The following is a 20,827-nucleotide window of genomic DNA, read 5'->3' as shown; positions in this document are numbered from 1 at the left end:
CAAAGTGGCACATTCTTGAGAGGGTCTGTCCTGAACCCCTACAATATCTATGCATCCATATGGTGTATTCTTCCTTAAGTAAATGCTTCACATCTTCAAATCGTCTTGGTGATCTGCCATTGCTGTTGGATTCAAACCCTTTGTGTTTTGGTCCAAGAGGAGTGACTCTAATGATTCCCCAGTGCCTGGCACCACAGACTTGTAAGCTGTTCAGAAAAGAAAACAATACAGTGGTGACATGCAAGTCAATTTCTACTTTGAGCATAACAACAGAAACTGCTTGATTCCGTGGGGCAGGAAAAATAATTTTCCCTCTACTTTTTTAGGTTCTTGGCTGAGACCCACCCCCCCTTATCATAAAAGACAGATTGACAGGAGAAAACAAAAATTTAATATCATATGTATGTCCCGTGCACGTGGGAGAGACCCAGGAAATCAGAGTAACTCTCCAAAATGGCCGAAGCCATCACCTTAGAAAACATCTCCAGCTAAAGACGAAAGAAGATGTTGGGATGGGGAGTCAGTTATGGGAGGTGACTGGGAAAAGCACAGGAAATGAGGGTATGGTTGTTAGACAGAGTTAAGTTCATGACTTCTCCATTGACAACAGTTTCTAGAGATTGAGTCCTCTTCCTCTTCTTTTTTTTTTTTTTTTTAAAGATTTATCCATTTGACAGAGAGACACACAGCGAGAGCGGGAACACAAGCAGGGGGAGTGGGAGAGGGAGAAGCAGGCCTCCCGCCGAGCAGGGAGCCCGACGCGGGGCTCGATCCCAGGACCCTGGGATCATGACCCGAGCCGAAGGCAGACGCTTAACGACTGAGCCACCCAGGCGCCCCTCCTCTTCCTCTTCTTGGCACAGCCCGGAAGACACCCTTACGAGTGGAGATTTCCCTTATGAATGTATCTTCCAGTTGGTTTTCAGAGCTTCATTTGTGCCTGCTGTTCCTTAAGAATGATCAGCTCAAAATCATCCTTACGCTAAAGGGACATATCCTGGGGTGGCAAATGCTGGGCCCCTTCAATTTGATTACTTTTAATTTTCCTTCCTCCTTTGATGAATTGGGCTGGGAGGCTGTGGTACTGTATGTAGTAAGACAAACACAGACTTTGGGGTCAGATGGTTTAGGGTCTGAATCCCTGCGCGGCTCTTTGTCAGCTGGGGAATGTTGAGAAAGGGCCCTGACTGTCCTCCGAGCCCTAGTTTTCAGCTGAAAAATAAGACAAGTTTTGTGAGGACTTAATGTGATACTGAATGTAAAGCAACTGGCACACAATAGATGTTCCAAAAATAGTAGGTGAGGAAAGTAAAAGTATGTTTTGGTTGGGTCTTCAGAAGAAAAAAAATCACTGGAAAGAGAGGTGGTCTCTCTTGGGGCCTTTAGTAAGACTTTGATGGTGGCCTTGTTTATCTATGTTAATCAGCAAACACATTTACACTATGAGGAGAGTACAAGTATCCTTCCTGGTCTGACTGGGGTCTGTGTGACAATGGATGTGAAATGTTGGGGTCTGGGAGCAAACAGTCAAGAGAATTCTTGAGACGTCTTTGGTGCAAAGAGGTGGTTTTATTAAAGCACGGGGACAGGACCTGTGGGCAGAAAGAGGTGCACTGGGGTTGTGACGGGTGACTGATGATATACTTTCAAGTAGGGAGGGGGTTAGGGATAGGGGAAGTCTCTAAGGAATTTGGAAGCAAGGTTTCCACGACCTTGAGGGGCTAGCTGCTGTTAGAATAAGGTCATTTAGGGGCACCTGGGTGGCTCAGTCGGTTAAGTGGCCAACTCTTGGTTTTGGCTCAGGTCATGATCTCGAGGTTGTAAGATTGAGCCCTGCATTGGGCTCTCTGCTCAGTGTGGAGTCTGCTTCAGATTCTCTCTCCTTCTCCCTCCAGCTCACACTCTCTCTGCCTCTCTCTTTCTCTGTCTCAAATAAAATCTTAAAAAAAAAGAATAAGGTCATTCACTACTGTCTAGTAAACCTTAGTCATGCGACCCTTCCTATGTATATCAGTGGGCCATATGCTTGGAGGATGATTGCTAATATATAACATGGAGTGGGATAGAGTTAAAGGCAGTTTCTAAACGGATTTTCATATGTTAAAGAAGACTTGGGCCCCTGGGTGGCTCAGTTGGTTAAGTGACTGCCTTCAGCTCAGGTCATGATCCTGGAGTCCCAGGATCGAGTCCCACATGGGGCTCCCCGCTCAGTGGGGAGTCTGCTTCTCCCTCTGACCCTCTCCCCTCCCATGCTCTCTCTCATTCTCTCTCTCTCGCAAATAAATAAATAAAATCCTTTTTTTAAATGTTTTTTATTTATTTATTCATGAAAGTCAGAGAGAGAGAGAGAGACAGAGGCAGAGGGAGAAGCAGGCTCCCTGCCTAGCAGGGAGCCTGATGCGGGACTCGATCCCAGGACCCTGGGATCATGACCTGAGCCGAAGGCAGACGCTTAACCATCTGGAGCCACCCAGGCGCCCCTAAATAAATAAAATCTTAAAAAAAAAAAAAAAAAAAAGAAGTCTTACAGGATCCTGGAGGTGGGGCTAATGTCAAGCTAAGGTTGCCTTTTGCCTCTAGCAAAGTATTAACACTGAGGCAGCTGAGTTCCTGGAGGAAGGTCACTCTGCCTGGCCCAGGGACTTGTCAATGGGCTGTAAGTTGTAAGGAAGTTTAATTTTTTCCCATATTTCTTTTGCCTTTGTTCTCCATATCAACAGTCACTTTCCTCCACATTATAAGCTAATTCAGATTTTTTGTGGAAATATATTGTTTTTAAATAATTTAAGAAAACATTTCTGTTTCCCCATCTTCTGCTCAGGTTGCTTCTTTGAGCCATTCTAAACAACACCAGCAGAGTAATTGTCCCGAAACACCAAGCTGAGAGTCACATTTCCCTACTCACTGGAGTCCAGTGGCTCCCCCAGTGCCTACCAACTTCAGAACCTCCCAGCCTGGCAGTCAAGGCTATGTCTGGGACCTTTAGAGTTATATCCTATACTGCTCTCTCATAAGGGGTTGCTTGACGGCTAATAGCCAAAGTGGACCTTTTGTTATTTCCTATAAGCATTCTCCTGGAAAGTGCTTTGGAAGGGAAAAATAGAAGGGGATGGGGTTCTGGGCACAATGCCCCAAATTTGCCACTTTGGCATGTAGGTTATGTCAAGTTGAAGATGGTTAAGGTCCAACAGGCACAAGAAGAGCCTTTACACCCATACCAGGAAGAGAGCTATTACCAAAGATAACTTTTTTTTTTTTTTGACATTAAGAAAGATTTCTCTGCTTGGCATGGCAAACATTTGTTTACCAAATATTTGCTCTTCCCATCTTCTTGTGAATTATCTTCCTCCCCTTTGAAAGCCCCGGTCCCTATGCCCTTCTCCTTAGCTCGAGATGGCATAGAAACCTCAATTGCCTAACCACTGGGGAGCATCTCACGTCTTTGTGAGGTTCCTATATGTGCATAATTAAATTTTTTTCCCATTAATCCGTCTTATGTCAATTTAATTATTGGGCCAGCAAAAGAACCTAGAAGGGAAAAAGAGGAAAGTTTTGCTCCCCTACAAAGAAAAACATGGAGAATTACTATAGGGATTTCAGTATGTGTGTATGTAGGTATGTGTGTGTCTGTGTGCCTGTGTATGTGTGTCGTCCAGCCAACTTTTCTTATGCTCTAAGAGTTTGAGGGGGAGCAAAATATACCACCCCAAAATATGTCTCCTTGGCACATTGACTATTTTAAGCTGGTTATTTTTTAAAGGGGGGGAGGGGCAGAGGGAAAGGGAGGGAGAGAATCCCGAGCAGACTCAGTGTGGAGCCTGATGCAGGGCCCTATCCCATGATCCCAAGATCAGGACTTGAGCCAAAACCAAGAGTCAGAAGCTCAACTGACTGAGCCACCTAGGCGCCCCTAAGCTGATTATTTTTAAGAGACAGTAGACCCAGGTGAAACTCTGAAAACCCAGTAAAAGTTACCCTTTTGTACTGGACATTTACATTTATAAGGGAAATCTCCATTTGTAAGAGTGTCTCACTGACTGTACCAGGAAGAGGGGGATGGCTCTAAATCTCAAGAAACTCTTATCAGTGGAGAAGGTAATGACTTAAATCAACAATCTTACCCTTGTTTACTGTACTTTTCCCAGTCACCTCCCAAAACTGACTCTCCACCCCAACATCTTTTGTCTTTAGCCCAAGGTGGTAGTTAAGGTGATGGCGTCAGCCATTTTGGAGAGTTACTCAGATTTCCTGGGTTTCTGCCACATACACAGGAGATATACACATTATTAAACTTCTGTTTTTCTTCTGTTAATCTGTCTCATATCAATCTAATTCTTACACCAGCCAAAGAACCTGGAAGGGAAGCAGGGAACACTTTTCTGCCCCTACAACTTCCGCTGGGAAGAGCCACTGTGAAGAGCTTCTGTAGTCAACGCTGTCGCCAGTGGAACTACCATTATCCCTTCAACCTGCTTCAGTTTTTCTTGTCTCCACCCTTGGGTTCTCATTCTCTCTTCCGCTTAGGGTGTTCCACTTACTCCCCTACACCAGCCCCGTCTCCACCTCTGAGAATCCCACCCAGCCGGCAGGACCAGGTTCAATCTCACCTCCACTTCCTGTTTCTTCACTCTCTTCTTCGCTCTTCCTGGGCTGGACACACAGGGTCAGTCTCCAGTCCTGTACTCCAGTGGTTTGTGTTCTTCCCTGAGAGTGGGGCTGCCAGGTAGCTGTTCTGGTGATACCCTGAATACAGGGGCCTGGCTGAGAGGGCAAATGGGGGCTGAAGCCAGGCACCTTTTCTAATTTATACAAAGACACTTTGTGCTAACAGTTCTGCCTGATAGAGAGATAGCTTCTTGAGGACAGGAACCAGATCATAAGCATCTCTGTGCCTCCCCCAGCATTTTGGCCAGTGCTCCCTGGAGTTCTCCTTGTGGGTGTCAAACTGGACTTTTCCCCCTCTACCCCAGTCCCCACCTTCTCTGATGGTTGATTTTATGTGTCAACTGGACTGGGTTAAGGGATGCCCAGATAGCTAGTAAAACTTTATTTCTGGGTGTGTCTGTCAGGGTGTTTCTGGAAAAGATTAGTATTTGAATCCGTGGACTGAGTAGAAAAAGATCCGTCCTGACCAATGTGGCCGGGCATCACCTACTCCACTGAGGGCCCCAATAGAACAAAAAGGCAGCTGAAGAGCAAATTCTCTCTCTCGCTTCTTGAGCTGGGATGTCTATCTTCTGCCCTTGGGCATTGGAGCTCCTGGTAGTGACTTGGACTGAATTATACCACCTGGTAGTGACTTGGACTGAATTATACCACCTGGTAGTGACTTGGACTGAATTATACCACCAGCTTTCCTGTTTCTTGAGCTTGCACGTGTCCTAGTGTGGCATAGCTCAGCTTCCAGAGTCACATGAGCCAATTCCTATAATAAATTTCCTCTTAAAGAGGCACCTGGGTGGCTGAGTCGTTAAGCATCTGCCTTCAGCTCAGGTCATGATCCCAGGGTCCTGGGATCGAGCCCCGCGTCGGGCTCCCTGCTCCGCAGGAAGCCTGCTTCTCCCTCTCCCACTCTCCCTGCTTGTGTTCCTGCTCTCGCTATCTCTCTCTCTGTCAAATAAATAAATAAAATCTTAAAAAAAATAAAAATAAATAAATTTCCTCTTACGTATCTGTATGTATACTACTGGTTCTGTTTCTCTGGAGAAGTCTAGCACACTTTCTCACCCATCATATCCAATTAACCGCCCTGTTCTGTTGATTCTACCTCATAAATAATCTCTCAGATCTACCCATCTCTGTATTTTCTTTGCTGCCCCCTCTAAGGTATTGCCATCTTGGAGCGCCTGGCTGCCTCAGTCAGTAGAGCATGCGACTCTTGGTCTCAGGGTTGTGAGGTCGAGCCCCACGTTGGGCATGGAGCTTACCTAAAAACAAAACAAAAAAACAAACCCACAAAAAACAGATATTGTCATCTTGCTTAGAATTCAATAGAAATTCTAAAAAAAAAAAAAAAAAAATTTCTCAGCCCCCCGTCTTGCTCCCTTCCTACACATTCTCCTCACAGAAAATTGGTCATGTCACACCCCATTGCCATGCTGTGGACTGAATGGTGTCCTCCAGCTTTGTCTCTCTATCCCCAACCACCCCTTCCCCACCCTGGGTCACCTAATCTTTCCATTCCTCAAAGACTTTATATTCTCTCTTTTATCCACACTTTTCCTTCTGCCTGATGTTCTTCCTGCCATCTCATGCCTTTAACTGAATAGCTCCTGTTCATTTTTCAAGCCCCAGCTTGAACATCACATTTTCTGGTATCCTAGATCAACCCCAAGCCCAGGCTAGATGCCCTTCCTAGATGCTCACACATACACACCCTGCATTTCCCCTATTACACTTTATGGCAGTTATGCCTTTATGTGTCTGTCTCCTCCACTAGACTGTGAGTTCTCAGAGAGCAGAAAGCATGTCTGTCTTATTTATGGTTATTTCCCTCCCTGATCTCTTCCCACAGTGCTTGATACAGTAAGAGCCCAGTAGTCATTTGTTGAGTGAATACTTGCACTCCAGAAATTCATTAGTTCTCATCTGGGAGAGCTTTTTCTTTTTTTAAAGATTTTAAAAATTTATTTTAGAAAGGAAGAGTGGGGGAGGGGCTGAGGGAAGGGGGAGAGAGAGAATCTCAAGCAGACTCCCCATTGAGCACAGAGCCTGACACGGGGCTTGATCTCACAACCCTGAGATCATGACCTGAGAGGAAATCAAGAGTCGGATGTTTAACCAACTGAGGCACCCAGGCGCCCCCCCCAAAGGAGAGCTTTTTTACACATGAATTCAGATGGTGCCAGTGGTAAATTTAACTTCATAATAAGAAAAAAATTTTTTTAAAAGACTGGCTATCTTTCATCAGCAGTGAGTATAATGGTATAAACTTAGCTGCACCAATTCAGATACATAGATCAGAATGAAGACTGTTGCAGGAGGCAGTGCGGGCGGGTGCGCTAAGAAAAAGAAAACAAAACACTCTGCAAGTTTGAATTTAGACAGAGCATCTAGGAAAATGCACCCCCCTCCCCCCATATTTAAGCATTCCTTTAACTGTGTTTACTCAGTGGCTATGGTTTCCTTGATTTAGTGGTGGTTGTTTTTTTCCCGTGGCTTAAAGTAGCATTTATGAAAACTCCCAACCAGATGTGTTCTCTCCATAATCTGAACTCTTCCATGAACCCCGTACAGGGTTCTCATTATGATTCTTAGTGTGGCAATGATGAGGTTACACGACTTACCATCTTCCTACTTTGTCAGCTCCTTGAGGGCAGGAACTGTTTTCTTTCACGTTTGTAGCCCGAGCTCTTAGCAAATGCTTAACACGTAGTAGTATCTAGGGCACGTTTATTGAATAAATGGATGCAATAGTCAAAGGATCCACCTTGAGAGCAAACAATCGCTTGCAGCTCAGGCAGAGGCCAAGACGAAACAACATCTCATGCAGCGTCTAGTCTGCTGGTCCCTGTTCCTGTCAGCAGCCGTTGCTCTCTAGATGTTGTGCATAGCCCCTATTTATTTAATTGGAGCTTAACTGCATTGAAAGAGACAAATGTAGGTGAACTGGACTTCATCAAAATTAAAAGCTTATAAGCTGCAAAGGATACCATCAAGGAAGTGAGATAAGAACCCACAGAATGGCAGAAAATATTGGTTAAGTCCTTTATCTGTTAAGGATGGAGCATCCAGAGTATATAAAGAACTCTTACAATGCAACGATAAAAAGACAACCCACCCAGGGGCACCTGGGTGGCTCAGTCAGTTAAGCGTCCAGTTCTTGATTTCGGCTCGGGTCATGATCTCTGGGTTGTGGGATCAAACCCCGTGGCAGGCTCCATGCTCAGTGCAGAGTCTGCTTGTCCTTTTCCCTCTGCTCCTCCCTGACTCTCTCTCACTCTCTCAAATAAATAAATAAATACAATCTTTAAAAAAAAACCAAATAAATAAAACACAACCCACCCAATTAATACATGAGCAAAGGATCTGAATAGACATTTTCCCAAAGAAGATACGCATATTTCCAACAGGCACCTGGAAAGATGCTCAACATCATTAACCATTAGGGAAATGCAAGTCGGAACCACAATGACATACCACTTCATATCCACCAGGATGACAATAATAATAGTAATAATAATAAATGTTGGCAAAGATGTGGAGAAACTGGACTCCCCTACTTTGCTGGTGGGAATGTAAAATGGTGCGACTATTTTGGAAAATAGGCTGGCAGTTCCTCAAACAATTTTTTAAAGATTTTATTTATTTATTTGACAGAGAGAGACACAGTGAGAGAGGGAACACAAGCAGGGGGAGTGGGAGAGGGAGAAGCAGGCTTCCCGTGGAGCAGGGAGCCCAATGCGGAGCTCGATCCCAGGACCCTGGGATCATGACCTGAGCCGAAGGCAGACGCTTAACCGACTGAGCCACCCAGATGCCCCAGTTCCTCAAACAATTAAACAGAGATCATATGACCCAGCAATTCCGTTCCTAGGTATGTACCCAAGACAAGTGAAAACATTAACACAAAAATTCATAGGCGAATGTTCATGGAAACATTATTTATAATGTTGTAATTGCTAAAAAGTGGAAATAATCCACAATATATAAGGAATTCATGTAACTCAATAGCAAAACACCAAATAACCCAATTAAAAAAAGGCCAAGGACCGAACAGACATTTCTCAAAAGGAGACATCCAGATGGCTAACAGATATGTGAAAGGGTGCTCAACATCACTCATCATCAGGGAAACGCAAATCAGAACCACGATGAGATACCACCTCATACCTGTTAGAATTATTATGATCAGAAAGACAAAAGGTAACAAGTGTTGGTGGGGATGTGGAGAAAAAGGAACACTTGTGCACTGTTGGTGGGAATGGAAATTGGTACAGCCATTATGGAAAATAGTACAAAGTTTCCTCAAAAAAATTAAAGATAAAAATACCTTATGATCCAGCAATCCCACTTCTGGGTATATAGCCAAAGGAAATGAAATCAATATCTCGAAGAGTAATCTGCACTCCCATGTTCATTGCAGTACTATTCACAACAGCCAAGATATGGAAAAATTCTAAATATCCATTGACAGATGAATGGATAAAGAAAAAAAATATATATATATATACAGTGGAATATTATTAGTCTTTAAAAAGGAAAATCTTGCCATTTGTGACAATATGGATGAAACTGGAAGACATGTTAAGTGAAATAAGCCAGATGCAGAAAACCAAATACTGGATGATTTTACTTACATGTGAAATCTAAAAATGTCAAGCTCATAGAAACAGAGAGTAAAATGGTGGTTACCAGGCAGGCGGGGGGGGGGGGGAGCGGTGAGGAGGAAATGGGGAGATGTTGGTCAGTGGGGGCAAAGTTTCAGTTTTTCAAGATGAATACACTCTGGAGATCTAATATACAACAATATGACTATAGATAACAACATTGTACCGTATAGCTGCAATTTGTTAAGGGGGTACAGTTTTTAAAAGATTTTGTTTTTAAGTAAACTCTATACCTAATGTGGGGCTTGAACTCACAACCCCGAGATCAAGAGTCGCATGCTCTACTGACTGAACCAGCCAGGTGCCCCGAGGGGGTACATTTTAAGTGTTCTCACCATACACAAAAAAGTTATAACTACATGAGGTGATGGATGTGTTAGTTTCATTATAATGACTATTTCACATTGTATACTATGTCAAGTTGTACATCTTAAATACATGTAATTTTTAATTGTCAACTATAACAATAAAGTCGAGAAAACTGTAAAGATGTATACAAATTAAACTACCAAAAAAAGTGGAAACAACCTAAGTGTCCATCAACTAGTGAATGGAGTAACAAAATGTGGTATATCCTCGCCATGGAATATTATTAAACCATAAAAAGGAATGAGTACTAACACATGTTACAGCTTGGATCAACCTTGAAAACATGCTAAGGTAAAGAAACATGTCAAAGAAGATCATGTGGGCTGGTCCGAGTGCAGTGGTGTTTACAATTAATTGATCACAGCCAGTTACAGATTTCTTTGTTCCTTCTCTACTCCCACTGCTTTGCTTGACTAGCCTTAAGAAAAAAAAGATCGGGGCACCTGGGTGACTCAGTCAGTTGGGTGTCTGCCTTCAGGTCAGGTCATGATCTCAGGGTCCTGAGATCGAGCCCAGCATCAGGTTCCCTGCTCAGTGAGGATTCTGCTTCTTGCTCTTCCTCTCCCTCTGCCCCTCTCCCCCTGCTCGAGTTCTCTCTCTGTCTCAAATAAATAAAATAAAATCTTTTAAAAAAAGATCATGTAATATATTATTCCATTTATATGAAATGTCCAGAATAGGCAAATCTACAAATGCAGAAAGTAGATCAGGAGTTAAGGACTCACTGTCTGATGGGTAAGGGTTTCTTCCTGGGGAGATGAAGTTCTAAAATTCGATGGTGGCAGTGGTTGTACAACCTTGTGAATGTACTAAAAGCCACGGAATTATAGAATTCAGAAGGGTAAACTTTACGATATGTGAACTATATCTCAATAAAGCTGTTATTTTTTAAAAAAAAGGGAAACAAATATAAATTTCCTATCACCCCAATTCACTTCCAGTCCTTGTCAGTGCTCACACATATATTTACTTGTGTATTTATAATCGGTGAGTGCCCAGTATTGTGTGCCATGCTTTTTTCACTTAATGTCATTTCACATACATTCCCATGTGTCATATTAACCTAGTTTATATGTTTGTCAATTTTAAAATAAAATTTAATCAAAGTGTAGCGGATATGTACACAGAAAAATGAACAAATCATATGAGTATAGCTTGGTGATTTTTCCCAGAGTCACCCATCTACTTGTCGTTTTGCATAGCAAAAATTACGTGCATCATGGTGCTGTATTATACTTTGCTTAGCTATTTCCCTATTGGGGGGGAACTTCTGAGTTGTTTTTGACCTTTCAAAATTATAAATAACAATGCTAGGATCATCTTTATATGTGTTACTGCCCAGTATACAGAGAATAACCCAAGTTATTTCTATATTCTCCAAACGAAGATTAATGGATCAAGAGTATGTCAAATACCTGTAGACCGCTTCTTCTGAAAATACAAATTAATTTCTAGTTCCATGAACCATATGTAACTGTACCTAACTCACCACAGCTTCACAAACAATAGGTTTTCTCATTTTAATCTTTACTACCCTAGTTACAAGGTGTATAATAGCATTTCACATCTGTTTTGATTTCTACTCTGTCATTGCCAGGGTGACTGTTCATCTGTGAGGTAATTTTTTGTCTGTAGTTCTCATGCAGAAGCTCCCCATCTCCTCTGGCCCCTTTTCTAGTTGCATCTGGATGTCAATTTCATGACTTTTTCTCAATTCCAAATGTATTTTAATAGCGTGATCTCACTGATCATGTTTTCACATTTGTGTGTCCATCTTGCAGCTTTTAAAATATTTGTTTAATTTATTTAAATTGAAGTATAATTGACTATGCTGTATTTTATGTCATTGCAAAGCTGTCTATTAAAGTGCGATAAATGATAGCCTCCATTTCTCTGATAAACCGTTTTCCCTCTTCCGCAGCTGGGGTAAAAATGTGAGTGCATTTTCCTCTTAATGTTTTTACCATACTTCAGGGGCGCCTTAAGTAAATGTAAATGTAAATGAACTGATTTTAAGCAGATAAAATACCAATTCAAGGGGCGCCTGGGTGGCTCAGTCGTTAAGCGTCTGCCTTCGGCTCAGGTCATGATCCCAGGGTCCTGGGATCAAGCCCTGCATCGGGGGCTCCCTGCTCGGCGGGGAGCCTACTTCTCCCTCCCCCACTCCCCCTGCTTGCGTTCCCTCTCTCGCTGTCTCTCTCTCTCTGTCAAGTAAATAAATAAAATCTTAAAAAAAATGTTTTTATCATACTTAAGTCTTTCATTCACCTCGAATTTATTTTACTCTGTGATTTAAACTATAGATCTAAGTTACTTTTATCCATACTGAAATCCATTAATTAAGTAGTGATTTCTTTTTCTATTATTGTTTCTGGTTTGCCAGATGTTGAGTTATTAAATAATCAACTGTATTCCAGAATATTAATATTTCCTTGAGCATTTGAAATCCAAGTATACGTGTTGATGATTTGTTTAAAAATCTTAAAAGAATGAGTCTACAATAATTGTGCTCTTTCAGAAGAATTTTTCTAACAACTTGTCAAAGTCTACAAAACTGCTTTCATTTGTACGGTGTTAAATTTATACGCAAACATAGCTATCTTTACAATATTTGGTCCCTCAAGTATTATTTCTTCTTGGTAAATAGCATCATTTATTCATGTCCTTTCTCTACTTCTCCTGTTGGTATTTCATCATTTTCTTTTAGTGGATTTTTTTTTTCTCTCATATTAAGCGAATGACTAAGTATTTAATATGTTGTCATCATCATGAATCTCCTTTTTCATTATACTGTCTAGCTTGGTGTCACTCTTATTAGGAATGCAACTGACTTTTGTCATTTATCTTCTATTATACTGCTTTGCTGAAGATATTTAACTTTTAATGAACTTTGCGTTGATGCCTGTGACTTCATTATATAATCCTGTCATTTGAGAGGAGTGATATTTTTATTTCTTCCTTCCACATACTTATAACTCATTTCATTTTCTTCTTCAATCTTATTTTATTACCAGGTTAATTAAGACTGATGAGAGAGACATCCTTGTCATATTTATGTTTTTAATAGAGCATCTCCAGTGCATCTTGCTCTTGATTTTAGGTGCGTATAATGATCCTGTTAAGAAAGATAATCTTTTGTATGTCAACCACACTTCAATTAAAAAAAAAAATTATATAAGGGAGTCCTCAACTCTCTTTTCACACCAAACGTCATTTGTAGAATAAATAATTTACCTCAAGATAAAAAAAAAAATAAAAGAAAACTTCCATGCCTTTTTATTTTGTTTAACCAATGGAACTTTTGAATTTCGAGAAATGTCTTCTCACCATCTTCCAAATATGAGGCCTCAGCTCAAACAGCCCCAGAGGGGACTTCTTTTATAACCTTATCTATTGTGCCCACTCACCTCTGGCCACGCTCTATCATGTCACTCTTATTTTCATCAGAGCCCTTATCACCGTATGAAACTCTTCCAGTTAGCTTGGGCCTCACTGGCTTCCCTTCCCCGTGTGAATGGAAGCTCCAGGAGAGCTGGGCTTTTTGCCTGTCTCCTTCACTGTTGTATCCCCAGTGCCTAGAACAGTGCCTGATTCACATGAGACAGTCGATACATATTTTTGAAGGCATAAATGGATATAATTTTATACTTTATCCATTAAAGTGATATATTAATGTGCTTCTATGGTTATAACATTTTTGTACCTAGCTCACAGCAGTTTGGTTGTTTTCTTTTTGTTATGGTATTATTTAGAATTTTAGTGTCCATAGTGATAAAACTAACCTGTAATTTTCTTTCCTCATCTTGTTGTTTTTGAGTATTTAAATAAAAACCATATTTGCCTCAAAAAACAAGTTTGGTAGTATACCTTTTTCTATATTTTTATTATTTAACGTACTGATTGTTTAATAGAAGAATTGTTTCTTGGAAAAATTCCCCAGTGAATCAATCAGAGCCAGGTGCCTGATTTTACATTATTTTCTTTTATTTTTATTTATTCTTAAATTTCAGCTTTATTGAGGTATAGTGACTACACTATTTGAATAGTCCTTTTTTTCTGTCATTTCCTCTATGAATAGTCTATTCACGTTAACTTTCCTGTGTCATAATTGGTATTGTAAATATTGTGTAGGTCCTCCTTCCTAGCTACTCAGTTACCACTTTCATTAGCACGTAGCTGTGAATGATAATAACTCACCCATTTCAATCTTTAACTCATTCAACAAATACTTTAGAATCATTGCCCTAGGAGCTGGTGGCACAAAAATGAGGAAGACACAATTGGACCATAGTTTGATTGTAGAGTGTGCTAGTTAGTCTCTGTTTGTGGCCCCCTTCATCCCACCCCAATCCATTCTCTGCACTTCTCTGTGCCCTGGGAGTCTGACCTCTACAGACTCAACCATCAAGGCTCTCCTGCCCTCTGGCTTCAGGTAGGATTCCATCTTTGGGAGGTATGGGAGGTTGGCATATTTATGCCCCTGGCTTCCTGTCTTCTAGGTCGTGTTTTGATGGCGGCTTCATTCTTCTCTGTCTAACGCCACAGCTCCTGTCAGGCAGCCCCTCTGTTACAGCTCCAGTTCTTGCCATGGTCCCTGGTAACCTTAAAAAATAAAAGTGCCACTTATTTTACCAGCAAAAGGGGTTTATTTGGGAATAGCAGAGAATTACAATCTGGGACAAGCAAGTTACAGCAAAACCATAGGCAAGCCTAGAGGGGGAAGTACAAAAAGGCTCTTTTATCGAGGAAAGGAGGGCTGTTGTAAACAAGAAGCCCATTGGAGTAAACTGGGAGTTCCAAGTATAGTGGCTTCTCATTGGCTGAGCTGTGACCGTCTCTCATTGGCTGGGCTATTGCCAGGGGGGAGAGGAAGCCTTCCTTCCTCCCGCCGGGGTAGTAAAGCGGTATCCACCTGCAAGGTCCTTCTCTTCGTGCTGGGTTCTGCAATTGACTCTGAGTGGTAGGGAGGGAGAGCTGCCCCTGCCCAACCTCCCAACTCCACTGTAGGGAGGTTTCCCTTTATCGATTTTCACATCCCCTAACATCATTTCTGCTCCTTGCCTCTTAGGGCTAGGGTGGTATTGACTTGTTGCTCTCGCTAGCCCCAGAGCGCTTCAGCATCACTTGTCAGTTCCCTTAACCCTGTGGGCATTATTGCAAACAGTCCCTTTATTAGTCTCCAGTAAAACCTTTTGGAGTGTGCCATCTGTTTCCTACGGGGAGCCTGGCTAATACAAGGAGACAGACAAATAAATGTATGATTAAGGTATAGTACAAAACGTGTTTTAATAGAGATATACATGGGGTGCTATGGAAACAGAGAAGAGGGGCATGTAATCCCAAGTGTTTTGAATTTCTCTCCTATGTGTTGTTAAATTGCTTTTCTCATCTCTGATTTATTATGGTTTTTTTTCTGTCTTGTAAATCATTTGACCAAAAATTCTGCTAATTTTTCAAAGAAACAGCTATTAGTTTGTTTACCAAATATTTTTGTATCTTTTCCATTTTGCTTATTTTTATTTGGCTTCCCTATTTCTATATTTTGGGTGGTTGCTTTATTCCCTTTTATTTTATTTTTTTAAAGATTTTATTTATTTATTTTAGAGAGAAAGAGAGAGCAGGGGGAGGTGCAGAGGGAGAGGGAGAGAGAGAATCTCAAGCAGACTCTGTGCTGAGCTCGGAGCCTAATGCGGGGCTGGATTTCACGACCGTGAGATTATGACCTGGGCTGAAATCAAGAGTCTGCTGCTTAACCCACTGAGCCACCCAGGCGCCCCTATTTCCTTTTAAAGGGCTTTAGTTCATCATGTTTCTCTCACCCTCTCTATCTTACTTATTAATACAGGCATTTACAATGACAAGTTCTCCTTTAAGTACTAAATTGGCAGTCTTCCATATATTATTAAATTCTTTATTTATATTTTCATTTAAAAACATTCTGTCATTTTGTATTCCATTTCCTCCTTGACTTGGAAGTAACCTAAGAGAGTTTTAAAAATTCGACATTGCTGTTTATTATTTAGTTCCACTCTTGCAATATATTTTGAATGTCATTTCATTATAGCCTGAGAATGTGCTATGTAGAATTTTTTTTTGTATATTTATAGAATGAACGTTTGCATTTTCTGTGTATGACTGGTTTTTGCGACAGTTCTGTAGTAACTAAAAATAAAGTGTTTTCTACTGTTTGATCATGAAGTGATCTCCATTTAATAATGCTGTCCAGCCCTGTGAGGCTCCTTCAAAAAGTTAGTCCAGCCCCTGCTTCCCTCCCCAGGTGCCACCACTTAAAGGGAGATCCCTGGAACATACCCTCCTTTTTTTTTTTTTTTTTTAAGAGACCTGAACAAAGAACTAATCTGACTCAAACTTCAAGCCCTGTCCTGTTTTTGTTTGGTTGCTTTTGGCGGGGGTGAGGGGGCTGCTTTTTTTGTTTTTACTCTCCTAGCTGCTGACTTTGTTAGTCCCTTTCTGTTGTGCCTTAACTGATTCTTGGGAATGAAAGAATGAATGCTTCTTTCTTCCCTCTGACAACTTTTGCTGCTCCTTTGTGTCCACTTCAACTTAAGGCCACGTCAGGCAATGTGTCTCCTAGTTGCATCTGCCCTTCAGCCTTGCCATGAACTTATGGACAAATGCCACCTCCGTTTCTATGTTTGGCTTTGTTTGTCCTTTGCCTGCCTGTGACAGAGGTGGCTAGCAGGTCCATGAAAAACTATCCTGTTCCCTCTTGCATAGTGTGGAATTATTCCTGGGAGCTGGCTGTAAAACCAGGGACTACATTTCCCAGCACCCTTTGCATCCAGGCGAGGTCGTGTTCTCTCCAGTGGAACGTGAGGTGATATGGACAGTGTCCCTTCTAGGCTGGGGTCTCTGAGAGGTGGTGGGGTTTTTCCACTCTTCCTTTCCTCTTCTGATGGCTGGGAGCAGAGGACTCTGGGATTCTTTGACAATGGTAGGAACACAGAATGGAAGCAATTTGGTTTCTTAATTATTACGAAAGAAAGCTGCTCACCAACCAGGAGCATGCACATTCTACTCTGAATTCAGTGAGAAACTTCTAATGTGTTAGGCCACTGAAATGTTGGGGTTTATTTTTATTACATAAGCCACCATTGCCCTCATATACTGTGGACCCTCCTACTTCAAATATTAAGATTGCTAATTAAATTTAATTGGACTCTTCTGATATTTCTGTCAGTTTTATTTTTCAGTATATGTTGTTGCTTTGTACTTTGGGACATACAAATCGAGAATATTAGGTTTTGTTGATTTTCTTTTCATTTTCATTTTATTTTTCAAAATAATCTTGACACCCAACATGGGGCTCAAACTCACAGCCCTGAGATCAAGAGTCGTACGTTGCATTGACTGAGCCAGCCAGGTGCCCCAGGTTTTATTAACTTTTTATTAGGGTTTCCTTGTTCAATCTCCTATTCTTTTGTTGTGATATCTATATTGCCTTATATGATTAGAAATCACCGTTTTACTGGCATTTGTATCAATTATAACAGACCTTAAACCAGCTCTTAACTTTGAATCAGTTCATGCATTTTTATTTAAAATACATTTCTTGGGGTGCCTGGCTGGTTCTATCAGTAGAGCATGAGACTCTTGATCTCAGGGTCCTGAGTTCAAGCCCCATGTTGAGTGTGGAGCCTACTTAAAATAAGAAAATAGAATACATTTCCTTTTTTAAAAAAAGATTTATTCATTTATTTTAGAGAAAGAGAGAGAGAGAGCACGAGCAGAGGGGCGGAGGGAGAGGGAGAGAGAATCTCAAGCAGACTCTGTGCTGAGCAAGGAGATGATGCAGGGCTCGATCTCATGACCCTGAGATCATGACCTGAGCCAAAACCAAGAGTCAGATGCTCAACTGATTGTGCCACCCAGGCGCCCTTTTCCTTTTTTTTTAAAGTAAGCTCTACACCGAACATGGGGCTTGAACTCACGACCCCAAGATCAAGAGCCACATGCTTTACTGACTGAGCCAGCCAGACGCCTTTGTCATTCTCCTTTTTAGAAGAGAATTCAACCCATATATATTGTTCCTATAATGGATACCCTGCCAGTGGGACACACTAGGTGTGTGACCTTGGCCAAGTCTTCTATTCCCTCTCAACCTCAATTTCCTTATCTATTAAATAGGAACCACATATTACAGGATCGCATATTACATATCACATATTACAGAAATTCAATGAAATCAACATCTGAAACAGCCCTGTTGGACTGTGTTGACAATTTGCTTTAGATTTTCTAGAACCTAAAATATATACCTTTCCAAAAGAGACTTCAATTCGGTTGGATCCTTGTGATAATAGCTTCACTTCACATAGTTTTACATAGATTTTCCATTGTGATTTTTTTCTTCTCTAGAACATGAGGGACAAGATTTCTAGGCATCCTTTAAATATTTTTAAAAAGATTTTATTTATTTATTTGAGAGAGAGCACGCATGTGCATGAGTGGGGGGAGGGGCAAAAGGAGAGGGAGAGAATTCCCAGCCGACTCCGTGCTGAGTGCCTGTCGCCGGGTTCCATCTCATGATGCTGAGATCATGACCTGAGCCGAAATCAAGACTTGGACGCTCAAATGACTGAGCCACCCAGGTGCTTTTTTTTTTAAACATTTTTTAAAGGTTTTATTTATTTGTCAGAGAGAGAGAGAGCACAAGCAGGGGGAGTGGCAGACAGAGGCAGAGGGAGAAGCAGGCTCCCCGCTGAGCAGGGAGCCCGATGTGGGACTCGATCCCAGGACCCTGGGATCATGACCTGAGCCGAAGGCAGACGCTTAACTGACTGAGCTACCCAGGCATCCCCACCCAGGCACTTTAAAAATACTTTAAAAATTTTCCTTGGATAGCTCAATAATGCCCCTCATCTCAAAGTGGAAATGGTTGATATTGTAGGTAGCAGGATTTGGACCCAGATTTCCTGACTCTTAAATCCAGAGCTCTTTCCAGGGCATTAGGATTGCTAGTAGAAGATGAGGCAATAACTTCTCTCCTCATCTTTCACTACCACCACTATTAAAACAAAGCCACAAAACCAGTGACCCTTTACATAACTCAAAAAAAATCATGAAAGGTGTGGCAGGTGGTTTAGCGCCATTGAAGTTTGATTGAAATTTGGGATGTTCCCCCTTCAATTAACTTAGTAATCCCTAGATATAATAGCTTTTGGGGTGATTAAGAGATTTGGAAACAATGATGCAGGATAAGTTATATGAGAGACAACCTTATAATGCTGCTGATTTGTTACATAATTGTCCTAAGTCTGACTGCTAGTGACACCAAACAATGCTTTGTTGTTCTCAGAAACTTTGAGAGAGTAACTCTGGTATGACATCATAACTTCCCAGAGAAAATATAGCTTTCAATGAGCAATCCATTTGTGGGTTAGGAAGAACGTTTTCTGGGGACAGAGAATGAGTATCCAGTGTTGTGGTTGTGCAGCGAGATCCATAATTGTGTGTTCCCGAGGGAACAGGTTCAAGAAGGACATCTCAGAGGGAAATTCAGCCCTTCTCTGTGGCTCAAGTGTGACCATGGGAGCTGAAAAGTAGATGTATGAGAGGCTAGAGCCAGGTCTGGTCATTGAGGAAGGTCGTCTCTTGCATGGTATGCTTTGAGAGCCAGTGGAAAAGTCTCCCCCTCACTCCACCCTGCCCCCTCCCCACTGATGCTGGAAAGTTCATCTGAGCATCCTTGTGTTCAGCATTACCATCTTTGAAGAGGGTGCTCATTGTGATGAGCACCAGGTGATGTATGGAATTGTTGAATCACTGTATTGTACACCTGAAACTCATATAACACTGCATGTTCACTAGACTGGAGTTAAAATAAAAAAATAAAGTAGGGAAAAAGAAAAAAAAAATACAAATCGCCCCAATACCACTACCCATTCAGCTACCAGCTCCTCTGCATGAATGAGTTTCGCAGACCCGTTTCCTTTTCTTTCCTTTCAGAAGCAAGCTTTGGTTGCTTCGGGAGGCAGGGTGGGCTGGGAAGGCAGAGAAAGCTTTTACCTGCCTGATGCACATTTTCCTTGGCCATTTTGGACCCGGTTCCCTTGGCCTTGTTAGAAAGCCCTTTTCACACCTCATCTGCACCACAAAAGCTTGAATTCCTGGAGACCTGGGTCTCCACAGAAGCCCGGGAGACCTTTGTAGGAGTTAATCTTTAGGGTCGTGTGGGTTCAAGACCCTCAGTGGGCCTTGTGTCTGGGAATGTGTGGGGCTGGGGAAGTGGGGGTGGAGCTGCTCCCTCATGGGCCAGGCCTGCCTTTCCAGCCCCTCTGCTGCTTCTCCACAGTGGGAGTCCCCTTGGGAAGAAGGGCTCCCCTCGAAGGAGCTGGCTGATGAGGAGGGGAATGTGCCAGGGAATGGAAGACAAATGTTCAAATTCCAAAGGGGAAGGGTGGAGTTCACAAGGAAACCACTGACTTAGGTATATGATTTCATGTACAGAAGAAAAAAAATGTTACCTGACTCACAGCTGGTGGAGGGGAAAAAGGAAACGGGGGGAACTGTGAGGGGCGGGGACACTCTTCTGTCCTAGCTCCTGAGAAACAAAGGCAGCTGGCCTCTGTGGGTTCCCTCCCAGTTCCTAAGGCTCAGGCCTTCTTGGGCCATTAGACCACCGCCAGGGGAGGGCCTGAGGCAAATCATGAAGAACGGAGAGTTGAGCTTTGCTGTTCTCCTCACCTCTGCCTTCAGTTCCCATCCGGGACCCTTTCCTTTCTCTCCTGTCCCTTCTCCTTTTAGCATGATGAGCTGAATGCTTCTCAAGTGTCTCAAGTACCTTAAGAAAAAGAACCTAAGGCCTCATTCAAAATCCAGGGGCGACAGGGCGCCTGGCTGGCTCGGTCAGTAGAGCCTGCGACTCTTGATCTCAGGGTCATGAGTTCAAGCCCCTATGCTGGGCGTGGAGCCTACTTTAATAAACAAAAAAAACAGAGTTTAAGGGTGACATTTTCAGGTGGCATCTTTCCCAGGGGAATTGGTTTTTTTTCAGAGGACAATGGAATCAGAAGAGATTACCTCACCCCGAGGCCTGACTCTAACTGAGGAATCTCAGGACAGGTGGGGATGGGGCTCCGTGTCCCTGGAAGGGCAGGGCCCAGTCT

The sequence above is a fragment of the Mirounga leonina genome, unplaced genomic scaffold, assembly GCF_011800145.1.
Source record: "Mirounga leonina isolate KUSES-001 unplaced genomic scaffold, KU_Mleo_1.0 Mir_101664, whole genome shotgun sequence".
In the NCBI taxonomy this organism is placed as follows: domain Eukaryota; kingdom Metazoa; phylum Chordata; class Mammalia; order Carnivora; family Phocidae; genus Mirounga; species Mirounga leonina.
Note: the sequence above shows the minus strand (reverse complement) of the source record.